At 45.5% G+C, this 18,032-nt stretch overlaps 1 protein-coding gene across 1 annotated transcript in view; it reads right to left on the bottom strand.

Annotated features, from left to right (window-relative positions):
• Positions 1-18,032, bottom strand: part of TRIO (trio Rho guanine nucleotide exchange factor) — a 5,246,815-nt gene that overhangs the window by 4,272,220 nt on the left and 956,563 nt on the right. The window lies entirely within an intron of this gene.

Genomic DNA, 18,032 nt, shown 5'->3' with positions numbered 1-18,032 from the left:
AACACTCCTTAGCACACGTAAGTCACAATGATGTCATATATACAAGTGTTTCCACATTTCTTCTGATACAACCACGAAGAGTAGTTATTTCTGGTACATCAGATTCGTGTTTATTCCCGTTCACTGGAAACTTTTCATACAGCCGACACGTGTTTCGTCGTATTTGGGAATGTAACCCACGACTTTCTCAAGGCTGCAAAGTTCAAAACAAAAGGAACATAGACATAGTGCCATATGTGTGTGTACTTAAGACCAATATTTCAAGTCTAATCAGAAACCATTATTCCATATTACAATTCAAGTTTACAGAAGTAGCCCACACCGTGATAAGGTACCGTAATCTATACGTTGATAGACAAAAAAGAAACCACATTGCACATCATTCCTTCTTATGTAAAAAGTAGCCCACACCTTGATAAGTTATCACAATTCATAACTCAAAATATACAATGTTGACAATTGAGAGTCACAAAACGGTATGTGAAAATCTCACTTTGATATAACACAGAATGTACCTCTGTTCTTTACAGAAGGTCTATGAGCCCGTTATGATTAGGAGAGACCGGGTGGTTGGATGATCTTATTAAGGCGTGATTCGGTAATGAGCGAGTTCCTCGTGGTCAGTGTGTACACTCTGTTCTTTTGAAACCCTACACCAACACCACGTGTCAAAAGTAGTCTAGTGGTTATAATTTTTGAAGTGCTCATATTCTTTATTAAAAACGGCTATTCATGCATTGCCAGTGATATCAGAGATAGGTAATGTGTATTAACAAATACCTATTTCCAGATCTGTTGTCTTTCCACTGTAAGGGTAGTAAGTGAAAAGCAGTGTAAGTATTTTTTATTATTTATTTTCTAACGTCTTGATTCATCTTATGGGTACTTAAAGCTGCTAACTTACTCAGTATGCGGTGATAATTCCAACCCGCATGGGGGTTCTACGGGGGTCTTCCGTTGTCAGAAACAGATACCTGAAACTGATCGGACAACGCACACTGAATAATAGACAACAGAAGACCCCTGTAGAACCCCCATGCGGGTTGGAATTATCACCGCATACTGAGTAAGTTAGCAGCTTTAAGTACCCATAAGATGAATCAAGACGTTAGAAAATAAATAATAAAAAATACTTACACTGCTTTTCACTTACTACCCTTACAGTGGAAAGACAACAGATCTGGAAATAGGTATTTGTTAATACACATTAACTATCTCTGATATCACTGGCAATGCATGAATAGCCGTTTTTAATAAAGTATATGAGCACTTCAAAAATTATAACCACTAGACTACTTTTGACACGTGGTGTTGGTGTAGGGTTTCAAAAGAACAGAGTGTACACACTGACCACGAGGAACTCACTCATTACCGAATCACGCCTTAATAAGATCATCCAACCACCCGGTCTCTCCTAATCATAACGGGCTCATAGACCTTCTGTAGTGAACAGAGGTACATTCTGTGTTATATCAAAGTGAGATTTTACATACCGTTTTGTGACTCTCAATTGTCAACATTGTATATTTTGAGTTATGAATTGTGATAACTTATCAAGGTGTGGGCTACTTCTTTTACATAAGAAGGAATGATGTGCAATGTGGTTTCTTTTTTGTCTATCAACGTATAGATTACGGTACCTTATCCCGGTGTGGGCTACTTCTGTAAACTTGAATGGTAATATGGAATAATGGTTTCTGTTTAGACTTGAAATATTGGTCTTAAGTACACACACATATGGCAATATGTCTATGTTCCTTTTGTTTTGAACTTTGCAGCCTTGAGAAAGTCGTGGGTTACATTCCCAAATACGACTAAACACATGTCGGCTGTATGAAAAGTTTCCAGTGAACGGGAATAAACACGAATCTGATGTACCAGCAATAACTACTCTTCGTGATTGTATCAGAAGAAATGTGGAAACACTTGTATATATGACATCATTGTGACTTACGTGTGCTAAGGAGTGTTGTAGCTTTTGTAAGGCTTGTGCCGTATTTGGAAGGATTAAAGTGGTTCCTTCTACCTTTTAGCACCGTCAGATACAGCTCTTAAAGGCAAATAAACTGTGAGATTTTCTAAGTGTCGCCAGCTAACCTATACCAACCCACTGCTTGTGTTTAACTCTGGTCAGAGAGGTTGCCTGCCAAGGCTACTCCATCCACCAAACTATCATCAGGGTTTTGGGATAACAGGTCTGGGAGAGGGTCACTCTCTTCCTCCTGGTTCCCATCTGTTGCCATGAGCAAGCCCATGTCTGCCCTGTCCACATATGCCTTCAATCTGTTTACATGGAGCACCCTGTGGGGGCTCCTAGGGGAGCCAAGGTCCACCAAGTAGGTGACCTCTCCCTTTTTCTCCAGTATGGTGTGGGGTCCAGACCATTTGTCTTGGAGGGCTGCTGGGGCCACTGGCTCCAACACCCACACCTTCTGTCCTGGCTGGTACTCAGTCAGCACAGCCTTTTGGTCATGCCAAGCTTTCTGTAATTCTTGACTGGCCTCAAGGTTTTTGGTTACCTTCTCCATGTATTCAGCCATCCTGGAGCGGAGACCAAGTACATAATCCACAATATCAAGTTTAGGCTTTTTGAGAGGTAACTAACATCCTTCCTTCACAAGACACAGGGGACCCCTTACCGGGTGTCCAAACAAAAGCTCAAAAGGGCTGTAGCCAACCCCCTTTTGTGGGACCTCTCTGTAAGCAAACAAAAGGCAGGGTGAAAGGATGTCCCATCTTTGCCTAAGCTTTTCAGGTAACCCTTTTATCATCCCTTTTAGGGTCTTGTTGAACCTTTCAATAAGCCCATTGCACTGTGGATGGTAGGGTGTGGTGTACTTATAGTTCGCTCCACACTCTTTCCACATTGCTTTCAAATATCCAGACATGAAGTTGGTACCTCTGTCTGAAAGTACCTCCTTTGGAAAGCCCACTCTGGAGAAGACTCCAAGTAGGGCCCTTGCCACAACAGGAGCTGTAGTGGTCCTCAGGGGAATTGCCTCTGGGTACCTGGAGGCATGATCCACTACCACCAGAATAAATCTGTGCCCAGATGCTGTTTGGGGATCCATTGGTCCAACAATGTCTATCCCAACTCTCTCAAAGGGCACCCCCACCACAGGTAGAGGTATAAGGGGGGCCTTTGTGGTGCCACCTGATTTGCCACTGGCTTGGCAGGTGTCACAGGAGCGACAAAACTCCTTAGTATCTTCTGACATGTGATGCCAGTGAAAGTGAGGGACAAGCCTGTCCCAGGTCTTGTTCTGGCCTAAGTGTCCTGCTAGAGGAATTTCATGGGCCAAGGTGAGAAGGAAGCCCCTAAATTGCAGAGGTATGACCAACCTCCTGGTAGTACCATGCTTGGGGTCTCTACCCTCTGAATAAAGGAGCCCATCATCCCAATAAACTCTATGAGTACCTTGAGCATTCCCAGCAGCCTCAGCAGCAGCCTGCTGTCTGATGGGTTCAAGAGAAGGACAAGTTAACTGAGCCTGCCCCAGATCTGCCCTTGAGGGTCCCCCTGTCCCCAGAAACTCAACCTGATCAGGTTCAAGTTCTTCCAGGAAAGTCTTCTCTTGGATCACAATCATCCTCCTGAGAGGGCTGATCCTCAACCTGGGGCAAGGTGGAAAACACTGCCTTAACCCTCTTGCTCCTTCTCTTGGGTTGTGGTTGGTCTATAGTTTCAAGATCCACCACAGGTTCGGGTAGGCACTTCTTGGCCTGGGACCTGGTTACAGCAGGGACATGTGCTGAAATACCTAGCATCTCTGCATGAGTCCAATACTCCACTTCTGACCATAAGGAATCCTCTAGGTCATTGCCCAAAAGACATTCAACTGGGAGGTCTGCACTTACCACAACTCTTTTGAGGCCAGTTACCCCTCCCCAGGAGAAGTTAACAACAGCCACACTATGTGTAGTAGTGGCATTGCTAGCATTGGTCACTAGGTAATTTTTACCCAGTATCATCTTTCCAGGGTCCACAAAGTTAGGTGTCACCATAGTGACACTGGTACATGTGTCCCTGTAGGCCTGAGCCACTTTTTCATTTATTAAAGGTGCCTGCCTGTACTTGCCCAAAGTATTGGGACTTATAGTAGTGGACATAGCCATGTCCACATCACAGATCAGAACAGCTTGAGTAGGGATCCTGACTAAGCAAGAATCAATTTCAGTACCCAGGGTTAACCCTACTACACCCTTAGGCTGGGAACTACCACTGCTGACTGTACTAGGGGGTGCAGGTGCCTTAGGGGCTGCAGTGGTAGGGGCTGTACCTTTCTTAGTGCATTCACTACCCCAGTGTGAAACTGATTTACAGGTATTGCACCAAGGTTTCTTTGGGCCATCATTATTCTTTTTCTTTCCAGTTTGGGACCCCCCCCTCATTAGAAGTATTTCGGGGGCCTGAAGAAGACTTCTGGTCTTTTTGTTTCTGATCTCCACCCTTCTGGTCTGCCTTTTTCTGATCACCTCCATGGTTCTGGGGTTTCTGCTTAACCCTGGTTCTGACCCATTTGTCTGCCTTCTTTCGCAATTCTTGGGGAGAGGTCAGATCTGAGTCAATCAGGTGTTGATGCAACAGCTGGTTCTGGCAATTATTAAGGATCTGTTCTCTTATTATTAGATTGTACAATCCTGTATAGTCTGTGACTTTACTTCCCAGCAACCAACCCTCCAGAGCCTTAGTGGCACAATTAACAAAATCAGTCCAGTCCTGAGACAGAGCTTTTTGGGTATCTCTGAACAACAACCTGTATTGCTCAGTGGTTAGGCCAAACCCATAAATAAGAGCACTCTTCAGGACAGTGTAGTTTTTAGCATCCCCAGGGCTAACTGTGAGGAGCTTATCTCTCCCTTTCTCAGAAAAGGAGTAACATAAGATTGCTGCCCACTGATCTTGGGGGACCTGCTGTACCATGCAGTCCCTCTCCAGAGCAGTCATCCATTTGTGGATGTCATCCCCTTCTTTGTAGGGGGGCACAATCTTTGTCAGGTTTCTATGTTCATAAGACCTGTCTTTATCTTTAGGGATATTGCTGCCACCAGTGGAATCTGATCCACTCAATTTTTGTTCCCTTGCTAAAGCAAGTTTAGCTTGGGCCAGGGCCACCTCTTCTCTCTTTATCTGGAGTCGGACAGCTCTCATCCTGGCCTTATGCTCTTTTCTTTGAGGGGAAGTCATTCCCCTTTGAGAAGCCCTTGAGGCATTAGAAAGGTTAGATTCCCTGGAAAGGGATATATCTCTTCTATTGCCAGGGAGTATTCTGTTATTAGGTCTGGAAAGGTGGTTCACCTCTCCATCCCCATGTAGGCTAAAGTTAGCATGGCTAAGCCTCCTAACTTGGACCTGGGTATCCCCTTGATCATCTGAATCTTGTCTCCATCTACCTCCTCATCTTGTACCTCTGGGGTGGTGGTATCATCACCTAGGGGTGTTATTCCATCTCCTGGATTACCCGAGGGGCCTGCAGTAGACTTCTCAAGATCATCCTTCTCTAGGACTTGTATCAGGATAGGAATGGTTGGGTTGTGACACTTTTTCACCCCCCTTGTAGTGCACAAGGCACTCAAGTCTCTGAAGCTGAGTTTTCTATAGCTGGAAGGTGCCTTGGTAAGGTCACCTGTCACAGGTAGAGAACTGGCTGGTTCACCTGTGCCAGACATGGCTAGTGAGGTGTAAGTGTGTGCACTTACCTACACTATGTGTTTTCCTACTGCAACCTTGCTAGCGAGTTGTAGTCAGGGTGTGCTAAGCCCTTTAGTCTACAACTACTAAGTTCAGTAGAACTTAGGTATGTAAGCTTTGTTTATATGTACCTATGGTACTTAATGTGATCTTTCAAATGATATAAAGATTACAATTGGTAAAACAACAGCAAGCTCAAATCCCAACCGCTGCCCACCAATGTGAGAAGTTGGCCTGATGTATGATGTTCACTATTCTAGTGAGCACCTTGTATCAGTCCAAGCAACCCTTATGGTGGTGGTTGTAAAGTCAACCTTATAGACAAGCTATCCTAATGGTAGCATGGACTAAGCAGTCTTAGGCTTAACTCAGGAGGGTATGTGAAGCCAGCTGTTTTACCATATGCAATCCTGTAATAAGAAATGAAAGGACACCACACAAGTTATATATTATAAAAATATATGTATTTATTACTAGAATAATCCTCTGTACTCTTTATGAGTCCAGAGGCACAAGCGTTTAAACAAAAGCACAGTTAAACATACACAAGTTGCACAATTATGGATAGGCCCGGTGGCCACTTAAACCATATACTAAATAAGTAGTATAAGAACCACTTTACGAACAATGGTAAGGCTTAGGGCCTTGGGAATTGCTGGGACTACACTGGACTAACTGTGGTTAGGACGGGAGTAGCCCGCGGGATTCGGGTGCAGCGCTAAAAGCACATGCATGCACCAATGCAAAGTCAATGGTGCGTAAAAGTTACAAAGTTACTGTTTTGGAAGTCTTCCGACTGGATTAGAATTTAGCCAATTTAAACTAGGACACTAGAGGTGTAAACCACTACAGGAGCACTGGTGTTTGATCGTTACCTCACCCACAGGAAGCAGGTGCATAGGTGCCAAAGTGTGTCGGGTTTCGTTGTAGAGTTCTATGGAGCCTGGAGATGAAGATGCTGCAGGCGGCCAGGAGAGAAGAGTCCGGTTGGATCCAAGGGTGGATCGAAGATGTAGAGTACCTGAAAGCAGAGGGGACAGAGTCTGGGTCACTAGCCAATGACCAGGATGGAACCAGGAAGGAACCAGGCGATGTCGGGCGCAATCAGGTGGTTGTTGAGGAGTTTGTCTCCGCTGCCACGTGGACTTGGGGGCATCGACGATGACCAGGAGTGGACCAAGGACTCACCCACAAAGGCTCTCGCTGTTGGCGGTGTCGGATTCCGGATTGGAGTCAACAGGCCTTGGCAAAGGCAACCCACGCAGGATCTGAAGATCGCTTCTTACTCGGACCAGCAAGGTCAGAGCGGTGGCTCTTTTTCAGGGGAGCGAGGGCCAGTCTGGAGCAACCAGATCAGCAGAGCAGTTTCAAAGATTCGTCGTCGTAGAGGCCACTAGCCAAGGGGCAAGTGACCGGACAGACGCGTCGAGCAGGAAATTGCAAAAGGGCCCCACGCAGCACTCGATGAGTGTGAAGGGGTGAGCTTTGGTGCACAAGCTGCTCGGGGCTGGGGCTTCTCAAACCCCAATGCACAGCTTTGAGGGAGCCTCGGGAGCTGCACGGTCAGCACTTCGCAGTCTTTTCAAGATGGCCGGTCCCACGTCTCACGTCACCTCCAGGGGTCTCAGCTTTGCTGTGGCTGTGGATCGGGCTGTTGGATGTCTGGGAATCCGGTTCTTGTCGATCTCTGTCGCTCGAGCTCCGGCCGGAGGTGCAACAAAGCAAACTGTTGGGCGCTGGATGGTGCCTGTTTGCACAGGGTGGTCACTCCTTGACCACAAGGGAGATTCTTCCATCTTCCACGTCGAGTAGGATGTCGAAGGGTCCAGAGATCAGTATCAAAGTTTCAGTCAGGATAAATATAAAGTCTATGGACACAGCTCCTACCTTTATTTCAAATCAAGGGGCTGGATTACCTGCTAGGTCCCTCCTATGGATGGGACCCAGGAAGGGGGTGGTTACACCCCTTTCCCTTTGTCCAGTTTCACACCAGAGCTGGAGTGCCCCAGCACCGGTTTGAACTGGGCTATGCATGGGGAGCCATGTGCACCCCAGGCAGTGTCTAGTTTCACTCTCCCTGCTTGCCTCAATCCACTATCTCCTGTCTGGGGTGGTGTAACACCTCCCTTTGACAGGATACCATTTGTCCAGGTCTCCCCTGCCGGAGTTTTGGTCAGCAGCAGGAGGCCAGACTTGTGTCTGTGGCAGCAGCATCCATTTTGTGATGCTGAGGCTCTGGTTAGATTTAACCGCGTTTAAGTAAAGTAACATGTCTTCTCCCTCTAGAAGGGTGTAATGCTACCCCCGTCGCCAGAACTGGCGAGGGGATAATATTCCAAAGTGTATGACACCTTACACAACATGTTTTGATAAAGCCAAACCAATGTTAGCAATAACCGCGAGGATTATAATGCACTTAAGAGTATATGGTATGGCAATACCCTGGAACAGCTATAAGGACATGGTTCCGAAAGCTCCAGACAGGCTCAGCTCATGCTAGAGTACCATCTCACATAAAACCAAGCACTCTGCCTCCAGGATTGTTAAGGCCTGCCATAGGAGTGACATTTAGGTGTATATGTGTCCAGATATAGGTTTAGACATAGGTATACTATATCTAAGCAAGGGGTGATTACACAACCTTGCCCCAGCTGAGTGATCAGCTAGTTGTGTCAGTTTGGATGGCCAGCCAGGGGTGGCAAAAGATATGCTGCAGCCCCTGGTAGGCCTTGGATGCACCTATGCCCTGGGTGCCTATAGTACACTGTACAGGGGCTCATAAGGTGACCCAATCCCAATTGGTGATGTACCTAAAGTACATGGTTGTGAATTTAGAGAGAGAACAGCAGGCTGTGGGTCTGATTAGCAGGCCCACAGCCACATTAAGTCGAAAACCAGTGAAGCAAAAAGCAAAAATTGGGGTGACCATAGGAAAGCAGACCCTACTCTCCTACATGCAGGTTCGGAGCCTGAATCCACGCAGACACAGCCATTAGATATCAGGGGGACCCAGTGCAATAACTTGGGAACTAAGCAAGTGGTAACGAAACTGTAGTCTTTTTATCTCAAGGGCTAATCTTCTTTTTAAAAGGCACTCAAAAGTACTACAGCAGCTCCAACAACATTTCTATTGTCTCTACCATCTTGGAGAGCTCGAGACACAGATACTCGACCAGTGTAGCCAGATAGCCCTAAAGCCCGGCAGCCCCTCAACTCAACCGTCCAACTATCACTCCAACAGCTCAATAGTTTAATAGGTTAGTAGTTTTAATAGTCCAATAATTTAAAAGGAAGCCTCAATCCTAATCTCAATCTAACTCTCCTCAACGATATCAATTTTCCTTCACGCAAACTCAGTGTAACCACAAATATGAGGAAAAGAGACTCAAACCTGGTCCAACATCAAGTGAAGCCTCGCCCCCACATTCAGCAAGGCGGCAACAATTAAAGCTGCTCTACCCTCTAGGCAGCGGGAGTTCCAAACTAGGGTTAAGCCCCAAGGAGGACCTGGAAACAGGTGACTTATTATCAGTACCAGCACCTGCAACTCCATCGGGAAGGGCTTTCACTCCATACAAGCTCACAGCGAACAGGAAGAGTCTCAGCACCACAAAGAGAACGACCAGCACAGACTGTAACTGAGACATAAGAGGGTTCCTGCACCATACAACTCCTGACGACAAACTTGGTGAATCTGGAGGAGTAGCGTGCTCACCATTATCAGGAAAAACCACCATAAATGTCAGAACACCAACAGATGTCAACGACAGAACTTTAGGACCTCACTCTCCCAGGCACATAGCCATTCCACTTTCACCAGAAATAGTCATTGTTCGGGGGACAGAATATCAGAAACAAACACAGCACTAGGCACGTCTAGCCATAATAGTCCACACAATTCAACAACTCAAAGATTAAGGGACACACAAATGGGCCCCGTGGCTAATGGAGCTAATGGAGCCAATGCTCACATAACAAGTGAAACATCAGAAACATCAGAAACCAATCCCTCAAACCTCAGTGGTCCTGTACAAGATAAATGTCCTTGGATCCTCAGTCCTCCCAGAGGGGGAGCGGAAAAAGAGCAAAAGCACCCCACAATAGAAAATCACTTAGCACTCATCAATGAAGCCTTGATCTCAAAGGCAAACGCTGCAATAATGCATGCAGACAAACTGGACGCTCAAATAAACATACTACAAACAGTTGCTGGTCTGATTTTAGGGATAGACTCTAAACTGGAACAGTTGAACTCACTGATACACAGAGCCCAGGCCAATACAACATCAATATTCAAACAAGAGGGCTGTGGCTGCAGCCCTATACTGTACAACCTAGAAAAGCTTCCAGAGATAATGAATAAGCTAATCGAGGATCTCAAGGAAGAAGCTAACAGGCAACGGAACATCTCACACTACCAGCAAAACACCAAGGAGTCTACAACCACGAAAAATTCACAAACTAACGACAAAGAATCTTCGCAAGATACGACAAGGACAGTGGTCGAGCATCTACTTAGGACTGAAGAAACTGCAATAAAAACCAGCCCCAATCCTGATGACTACCACGGAACACAAATTAATCCAAAGCCGGCAAGCCCATACACTCTCCATCTTTCTCGAAAAAACAAGAAAAAATTTAAAAAGCTGAACAAACAGAGAAAAAACAAATCCAACAACAATGGCTCCATTCGGCAGTGGTTGCTGCCCGAAAACCAGGAGACCGAGGCTCACACTGATGATCAACATGAGACCAATATTCCACCTCAGACTCAGAATATAAACAAACATATTGCATGCTCAGTAATACTAGGTAAAACTAATTTCGAAACTAACTCTGATGATATTGTGGATCACCCCATGGACCATCAGCTAAATCCTATGGATATGAGGGAACAAAAACAAAGCTGGCACTCTAACCACTTACAAGGACAACAAGCCGGGGAAGGAAACCATGACTTACAGAGAGATCGGGAACCTAGTTTAAAGAGCCCCCCGTTGACTAAACCGGCAGACAAAAGTACGTGCAGCATGAACCAAGAAATTCTAAAAATAAATAAACAAATTACCACACCAGCATCAGGTCACAGGGCATCTCACGGCAAAAATGAGTCTACCAATAACAGAGAGATGAAACCTATGCCAACTAGACCACTGACCGAGATGAAAGTTCAGCAGACGTTGGCCACCTCAAACCGGGCAGAGGTTGATTTGGACACCCTGGCACAGACAACCCCAAACTCTACAAAGGCCCACGACCCGCAGGAGGTAATCATACAACAAAATCTGCCATCTATAAATCACGATGACCTGAAAATATTGCTGTACCCTGAATATGTCTCACAGGGCACAAGTGGGATACTCTTAACCGCAGCAATCTCCTAAAACTCTGTGCAAACATTTCAGGTCTAGAAAAGATAAAAACAACGGACATTGAGAGTGTTTCTTTCTTCACCCCAGGACCAAGTGAGACCAATGAGACCACAGAGCTAATTCTTACCAATATGGCCATAGTTAAGGACTTGAAAAGAAACTATAAGCAATTGGAAAACTGGGGCATAAAAATCATGACCCAGTCTGTGCTAAAATATCCAATGATCTTGAAAAACAGCGACTCGAAGGAACCATCAGTTTCTCAGGAACAGAATATTCAAAAAAAGCCATTCACGAACGACTTGACCTACTCAGTTCCACTAGCTGAGTCCATCCTTAATGGGACTAAAGGTGGCACAAAAATAAATCTCACAAATGACAGCTTAATTAAAATAACACGTCTGAATACCCATCCCTCTGCAAGCAAGGAGATCGTTCAGCACCTGCCGAAAAATGGCTCAGCCAAGTACAGCAATTCGATGGTCAGCATTCGAAAATTAAATATCATGACCCGAAACATGGCAGGGATTGCAAAGGTCATGCAAACCCCAGCGACATTGGCATTTCTTGAAGGAGTCGACCTAATCTGCACCCAAGAAACATGGGCAACTAAATCAATATCAATGAGGTTACGCGGAATATTGCAAACCAACTATTAAAGACAACATATTTGGAAGACCCTCAGGAGGGATTTCTATATACATTAAGCACTCTCTGAAAATACATTTCACAGAAATAAAAACAACATCAAGTATGTTTCTGGCGGGCACACTGAAAGGTCTGTCCACAATAAATGGCCCACTCCCAATACTCTTAATTAACGTTTATTACAACTCCCATGGGCCGGGTGCCGAGGACAAGCTGACCCAACTGATAAGTCAGATAGAAACTCTGGTTTTACAGTTCGCACCTATGGAATCCATCATCCTTGGGGACTTCAATACACAACATAGGGGACACTGCAACACAAAGTAAACATTCTGGGGCTACAAACGCTTTCAACGCCTTAATGCAGTCTTATAATCTGCTAACAGCACACTCTCTGTTTTTAAGGAATAAGTCAGGGGCATTCTTTGCTCCCACACATCATAATCAAACGACAATATATTGTATCTTATTAAGCGAAAGAATACAAAATCTCATGGCAAACTATACAGTGCACCCGCGAAACGAAAGCAATCATGCCGCCCTAACGACTACGTTAAACCTCACAGCAGATACACACCACACTTTACGCTGCATTGGGGTATCTAACGAAAAAGAACTGCACAAGTTATTAAGAAGAATCAAATGGGGGCCAGCGCCAATTAACAAGTTTGACAAATGGAAAAAACATGGCCAGGCTGGCAACTTAGCCCAAACAACAGGGGGGGCTATAGACGAATGGGATCGGTCCGCCAGCAAATTAGCCTCACTGCTCCGAGGGGATACAATAAGCAGAACCCCCCCCACACCAATCACATACTTTTGGACTCATCCCAGCAATTAAAGAGAGTGCCAAACAATTAAATGCCAAACGCAGGGCTTATCGGAAAACTGGCTCAGCATCTGCCAAAAGGCTACTTAAAGAAGCCGTAAAAAGCCACTTGAAGGAAGTCTGGTCCGCAAAACGCAAATGCATTGAGGCGAAATGGCTGAAGATCTTTGACTTGCTGAGACCTTGCAAATCCCAAGAGTACTGGCGATACATAAATACTCTTACCCAAGAAGACACCCACAGAGAGAACTCACTCGACGCAGGCACCTGGGCCGCTCATGTGGAAACATTGTACAAAGAAGATCGAAGTAGAACTTTGTTAAACAAAGGCCTTAATGCGAGTGAAGAATTAGACATCACTGCACACACATCGAAAACGCTGGATGACCAAGCTCCTCCAGGCAAAACTTTAGTTTGTACAATCTTAAAAAAGATCCAACACAATGGGGCACCAGGTCCTAATGGCCTGCCAGGCTCCCTCTTCAGGGCCAACACACGACATAAGAAAGGGCCAAAATCCGACCCAAAAAACTACCGTATGATTGCCCTGTTGGATATCGAGGACAAGGCCTGTGCAAGTACCCATCTGGCGGAACTATCAAATTGGGCCAGCACTGAAGGCCTTCTGCCCTTCTTCCAAATAGAGTTGAGAACCTGGGCATCAACCGTGGACAATATATTTGCCCTCTCATATCTAGCACAACAAGCTGTGTCTCGCCAAAGCCTGCCGCTCTTTGCTTCTTTTATTGACTACTCGGCAGCTTTTGACGGCGTAGATCGTTCCATTCTTGGCATAAGTTGGCACGCTGGAATATCAACCCATCTTTACTACAAGCAATCCAACCATTGTACTCAAGAACTTAGGTAAGAATCAAACTCTCGAGCGAATCTGCTACAGAGAAAATCGACACGGACCGCGGCCTAAAGCAAGGGTGCGTCCTAGCTCCGACGCTCTTTAATTTATACACCACAGACATGGGCCAAGCCTTGACTCGAGCCACATTATCAACATCCAGGATTGGGCGCACTAAGATCCAACTAATGCAATACACGGATGACCTGGTACTCCTAAACCATACTAAAATAGGCTTACAAAAAGCACTTACTGCCCTGGCAACTTACAATGTCAAAAACAAGTTGGTTGCCAACCCATCAAAATCCAAAACAGTAATTTTTGGGCAATACCCTAAAAAAAACTGGCAAAATGGAGGCTCCGCCAGCTTACTCTGGACTGTATACAACATTACAACTACTTGGGGGTTCGGTTTAGTGAAACAGGCGGTGCAGGAGTCCATCTCCACAAAATGCAGACGAAAGGGAAAAGCATCATTTACTCCCTCTGTAAGCTATACGCCACTCTACATAGCCCTACAACAACAGCTATCCAAAGAGTCCTGAGGGCGAAACTAATACCATCTTTTAATTATGCACAACAGGCATTCCCAGGAAAACTAGCGAAAGACCTTGAAAAAATCCACTGCACAGCCTATAAAAAGTTATTCCTGCACCAGGAATAATCTAGTGCGGTTAGAATTCAACCTGAACCAACAAAAACTGGAAGAGATGGCCCCTCTGAGCAAATACTTCATATCTTACAACGGCGGCACCAGAGAACACAATGAAGGCTGCTATGAAAAGTATCTTTCTGGAACCCGCCAATCCCTGGTCATCCACTCTCGCCGCTGCCAAAGACCTTTTGAAACTTGCAATAGAGAACTGGGACCCCAAGATAGTCAAGTACACTGCCATCAAAAGCACAATAAAAAAACAAGTTTGTCTTTGCTCTCGCACCTTGGACATGGAATCGCTGGTAACGAGGCTTCCACGAGTCCCAAAGCGTCCTACATACAGAGTATAACCCCAAACTTCATCTTACACAGGCCGTGGGGAGACAAGCCTTACACAGGATCTTAGCTTTCACATTACACCCTCTCCCCCTTAAAGAATTATACCCCACCGGGTCGACAAAAACAGCGATCATGGAGTGCCGGTTTTGCAAATATAAACGCGAGTCTTTGGCCCACATCCTAATTTGCTGCCCTGCCTTGCGCTTAGCTCGCAGACTTTACCTTAGTACCATCTTGCTACAACTGGGCACGAGAACTGTAAAGGAGGCAGTCCATCAAGTGTATATACTGGACATAGTGAAGCATATGGCTATGTTTGGCAAATTTGTACAACAGACTCGTACGAAGCTGACGGACACTCCCTGTTAAGTGATCAGAAAAAGCACTTGCGCCGAGGTTACACATCCTCTTGTACTAACTGATTAGTTTAATTGGAGGATCTGTTGGCTGAGTTCAAAAAGCTATCTTGGATTTAAGGATCATTGAATTTTGGACCCTTAGATGTTAATCACACTGCCTATCTTTTAAAATGTTTATTTTTTTTTAAACATAGTGCTCTTTTGTACTTTGTTTTATTGTAATGGTTTTCAGTAACCACACAAATAAATGTATTCATTCATTCATTCAGTGTTAGAGTTACTTTCGAATAAGAGTTACTTGATGCTGAATGATCAAGGTTGCTGTGGGATGCCTCCGGGCATTGCATAGCTGGTCACCGTGAACACCAGGGTAACTTGCTGTATGCAAGTATTGTTTCCTCCGACAAATTCAGTCAGGGAGGCGCCGCTATATCCTTCACTGAATGTTTCCTTTATACAGTTTGATGTTTTTAGCAGAATGAAAGCCATGATTTTACAGCAGACCATGCCGTTAATGTCCGCTAGAGAAACCTTTGAACTTCAAGTTGCAAGGAGCTCGACAGAGATACAGGCGCTAATGCATACTAACTGCCCCCTACATTTCGTAGAAATGGTGGGTTGTATCGTTAATATGTCAGATACAAGCGGCATTGTACACCTATTTAAGACCATAGGGTCAGGATTCCTTAGCACCTTCCAGGCAATCCTCTGAGTTATTCCAAACTTTATACACTCTGTATTTGGAAGCATTTTCAGTGGTCTACCTCTGATCCTGCTCGGAATAGCTGGACTCCTGATTGTCGTTTACCTGCTACGCAATGGACGGCCCGTTCACCAGCGAGATTGCAAAAGCTCTCCTGGAGTGATATTACCGTGAGCGCATGGTACAACATCTGGGTGCACCTTGCCTTAGAAAGCTAAGTGCGTCTTGGTTCTTATCATTCAGAGCAGTCTTCGAGGACTGCATTGTACCTGCTTTCCGATGCCTGTTTTGCGGAGGAGAATGAGAGTTGGACATCTGTCTGACACCTCTAATTGAGACGTCAGCAGACTTAGACTCCAGGCTGGAATCACTGTGGTCCCATTCTCAAATCTGTCCTCAGTGTATTCCCATCTTGACAAATGCATTCCTCGAGGATCCGCTGGTGCCCTTTTCAACTGAGTTAAATTTTAGCTCCACCATTGGCACCGAGGTATCGACTACACCGGCTGCCTCTACAACAGCTGTTGGCAGCGCAGAATTTCATCTGTGCACTCTTGACTCTGTGCACTACTACAAACATTGTAGTACCTCACTATGCGAGGTACTACAATGTTTGTCCCCTGCGGCAGCAGGCAGCGATAATGTTATGTCTCCCATCCAGGACATTTAATTTAAATCTGGCTCACCGTGTGCTGGGAATGAATCAGCTTTTTCTTTCCCCTTTTTCTCAAAAGAACTTTTTTCAAATTGACACTTTCCATAACTAAGCATGGCCTAAGTACTCTTGTAGTAATTCAACTTGTGTGATCAAACCATTTAAAGCTGTGATCTGCGGAACTTTACTACAAAAGTCAAACTTTGACAAAGAACACTTTTGTCCTTGTTTTGTAAACTGTTTTTAAATGCATTTTAAAAATTTTTTAGAAACATTTTAAATGACTCATTGATAATCTTATGCACTGACACCGTTGTAAATGTGTATCTCAAATTGCGTATTATTATTGTTGAGTATAAGATGGAGTGAGTGTTATATTTCATATTTGTACCAGTGTCAGTCAGTCAGTCAAAATATCTTTATTCAATTTAGTTAAAAATCATACAAAGTAAAAACATTTCAGACATTATAAAATATATACAATACAATTATTTACAAATCATTTACAACAAACAAATCAGAGTATGCGTTGGATTGATAAAACATAATTCATTTAGTAAAACACCAGGGTCTCACATCTTAATTTACACTTTTTACAGGGGTCGTTAAACTAATGGATATGTTTCTTAATTCTAGTCACAGCTACCAAGAAATTGACCATACCGAAAGTAGTACGTTGGTTGGACAATAATTGTAGGTAGAGTAAGGCTGGTCTCACTTGAGTGAAACTAGCCTCCTTCAATACCGGTACCAGATTTTTTTTTCTTGGTTCTAAATAAAAACCACAAAACATGACAAAGTGCATGGTGTCTTGGGTAGAGAAGTGATCACAATTACAGGGAGGGGCTAGTTCAGGTTTTTTCCATGTTTTAAAATTCCCCAGATAGAAATGTAACAAATTAAACCTGAACTTAGTTAAAAGGAACCTATGAAAAGGAATAGTGACGAAACCAAGGTAAGGTGCTAATGCAGGTGAATTAACAAGTAGGTAGTGTCGCCTCACTGCTGGCTTCGCTAGTTCCCTTTCCTCTCGGCATGCTCTTGCCCTCTCCATAAAAAGCTTTTTGACAATGACGATATCTTTAATCCTAATATCTTCAGGGGAGGTGAAGCGCTCTGGTCGTCCTATATCTGCAAATGCCTTCATCAGATAGGCCAGCCAGGGAATCCTTTTAAAGTGATCTAGGGCCAGAACATCAGCCATGATCTTGTGGTTGAGTGGCAGATCTTCATTAAGCCAAGTCTTCAACCAGAAGATCAGGGGTGCCATGTTGAGCCCATCGGTGAGGAAGTCTAAAGCCTTCTTTCGCTTACCCATTGTTAGTAGCAGTTGTCAGTGGGGTGGCCCAGCCCGGCCTCCTTCGGCCCCTGACGGCCACCGACGGCCCCGCCCTTGTCCCGGGCTTCTCCCGGCACGCACCCGCGCGCGTCCTGCGGGATGGGGTACTGGCGCTGCCTTTATGCGCCTCCTGGCGCTGGTGAGGGCGTCACTGGAGTGGGAGGGGCCCCCGGCGGAGCCAAGCCCGGCCGGGAACCTGGCGGAGCTAAGCCCGGCCCTTTGCTGGTGGTGCTGCGGCGCTTCGGGAACTGCTCCCGTCCGTGATGCTGCAGGTAGCGTCTGTGTCCCCCAACAATTGTTTGCTGCTGGCGCTGCCTTTATGCGCCTCCTGGCGCTGGTGAGGGCGTCACTGGAGTGGGAGGGGCCCCCGGCGGAGCCAAGCCCGGCCCTTTGCTGGTGGTGCTGAGGCGCTTCGGGAACTGCCCCCGTCGGTGATGCTGCAGGTAGCGTCTGTGTCCCCCAACAATTGTTTGCTGCTGGCGCTGCCTTTATGCGCCTCCTGGCGCTGGTGAGGGCGTCACTGGAGTGGGAGGGGGCCCCGACGGAGCCAAGCCCGGCCGGGAACCTGGCGGAGCAAAGCCCGGCCCT

The sequence above is a fragment of the Lissotriton vulgaris genome, chromosome 4_1, assembly GCF_964263255.1.
Source record: "Lissotriton vulgaris chromosome 4_1, aLisVul1.2, whole genome shotgun sequence".
Taxonomy (NCBI): domain Eukaryota; kingdom Metazoa; phylum Chordata; class Amphibia; order Caudata; family Salamandridae; genus Lissotriton; species Lissotriton vulgaris.
This window is presented reverse-complemented; position numbering and strand designations above follow the sequence as displayed.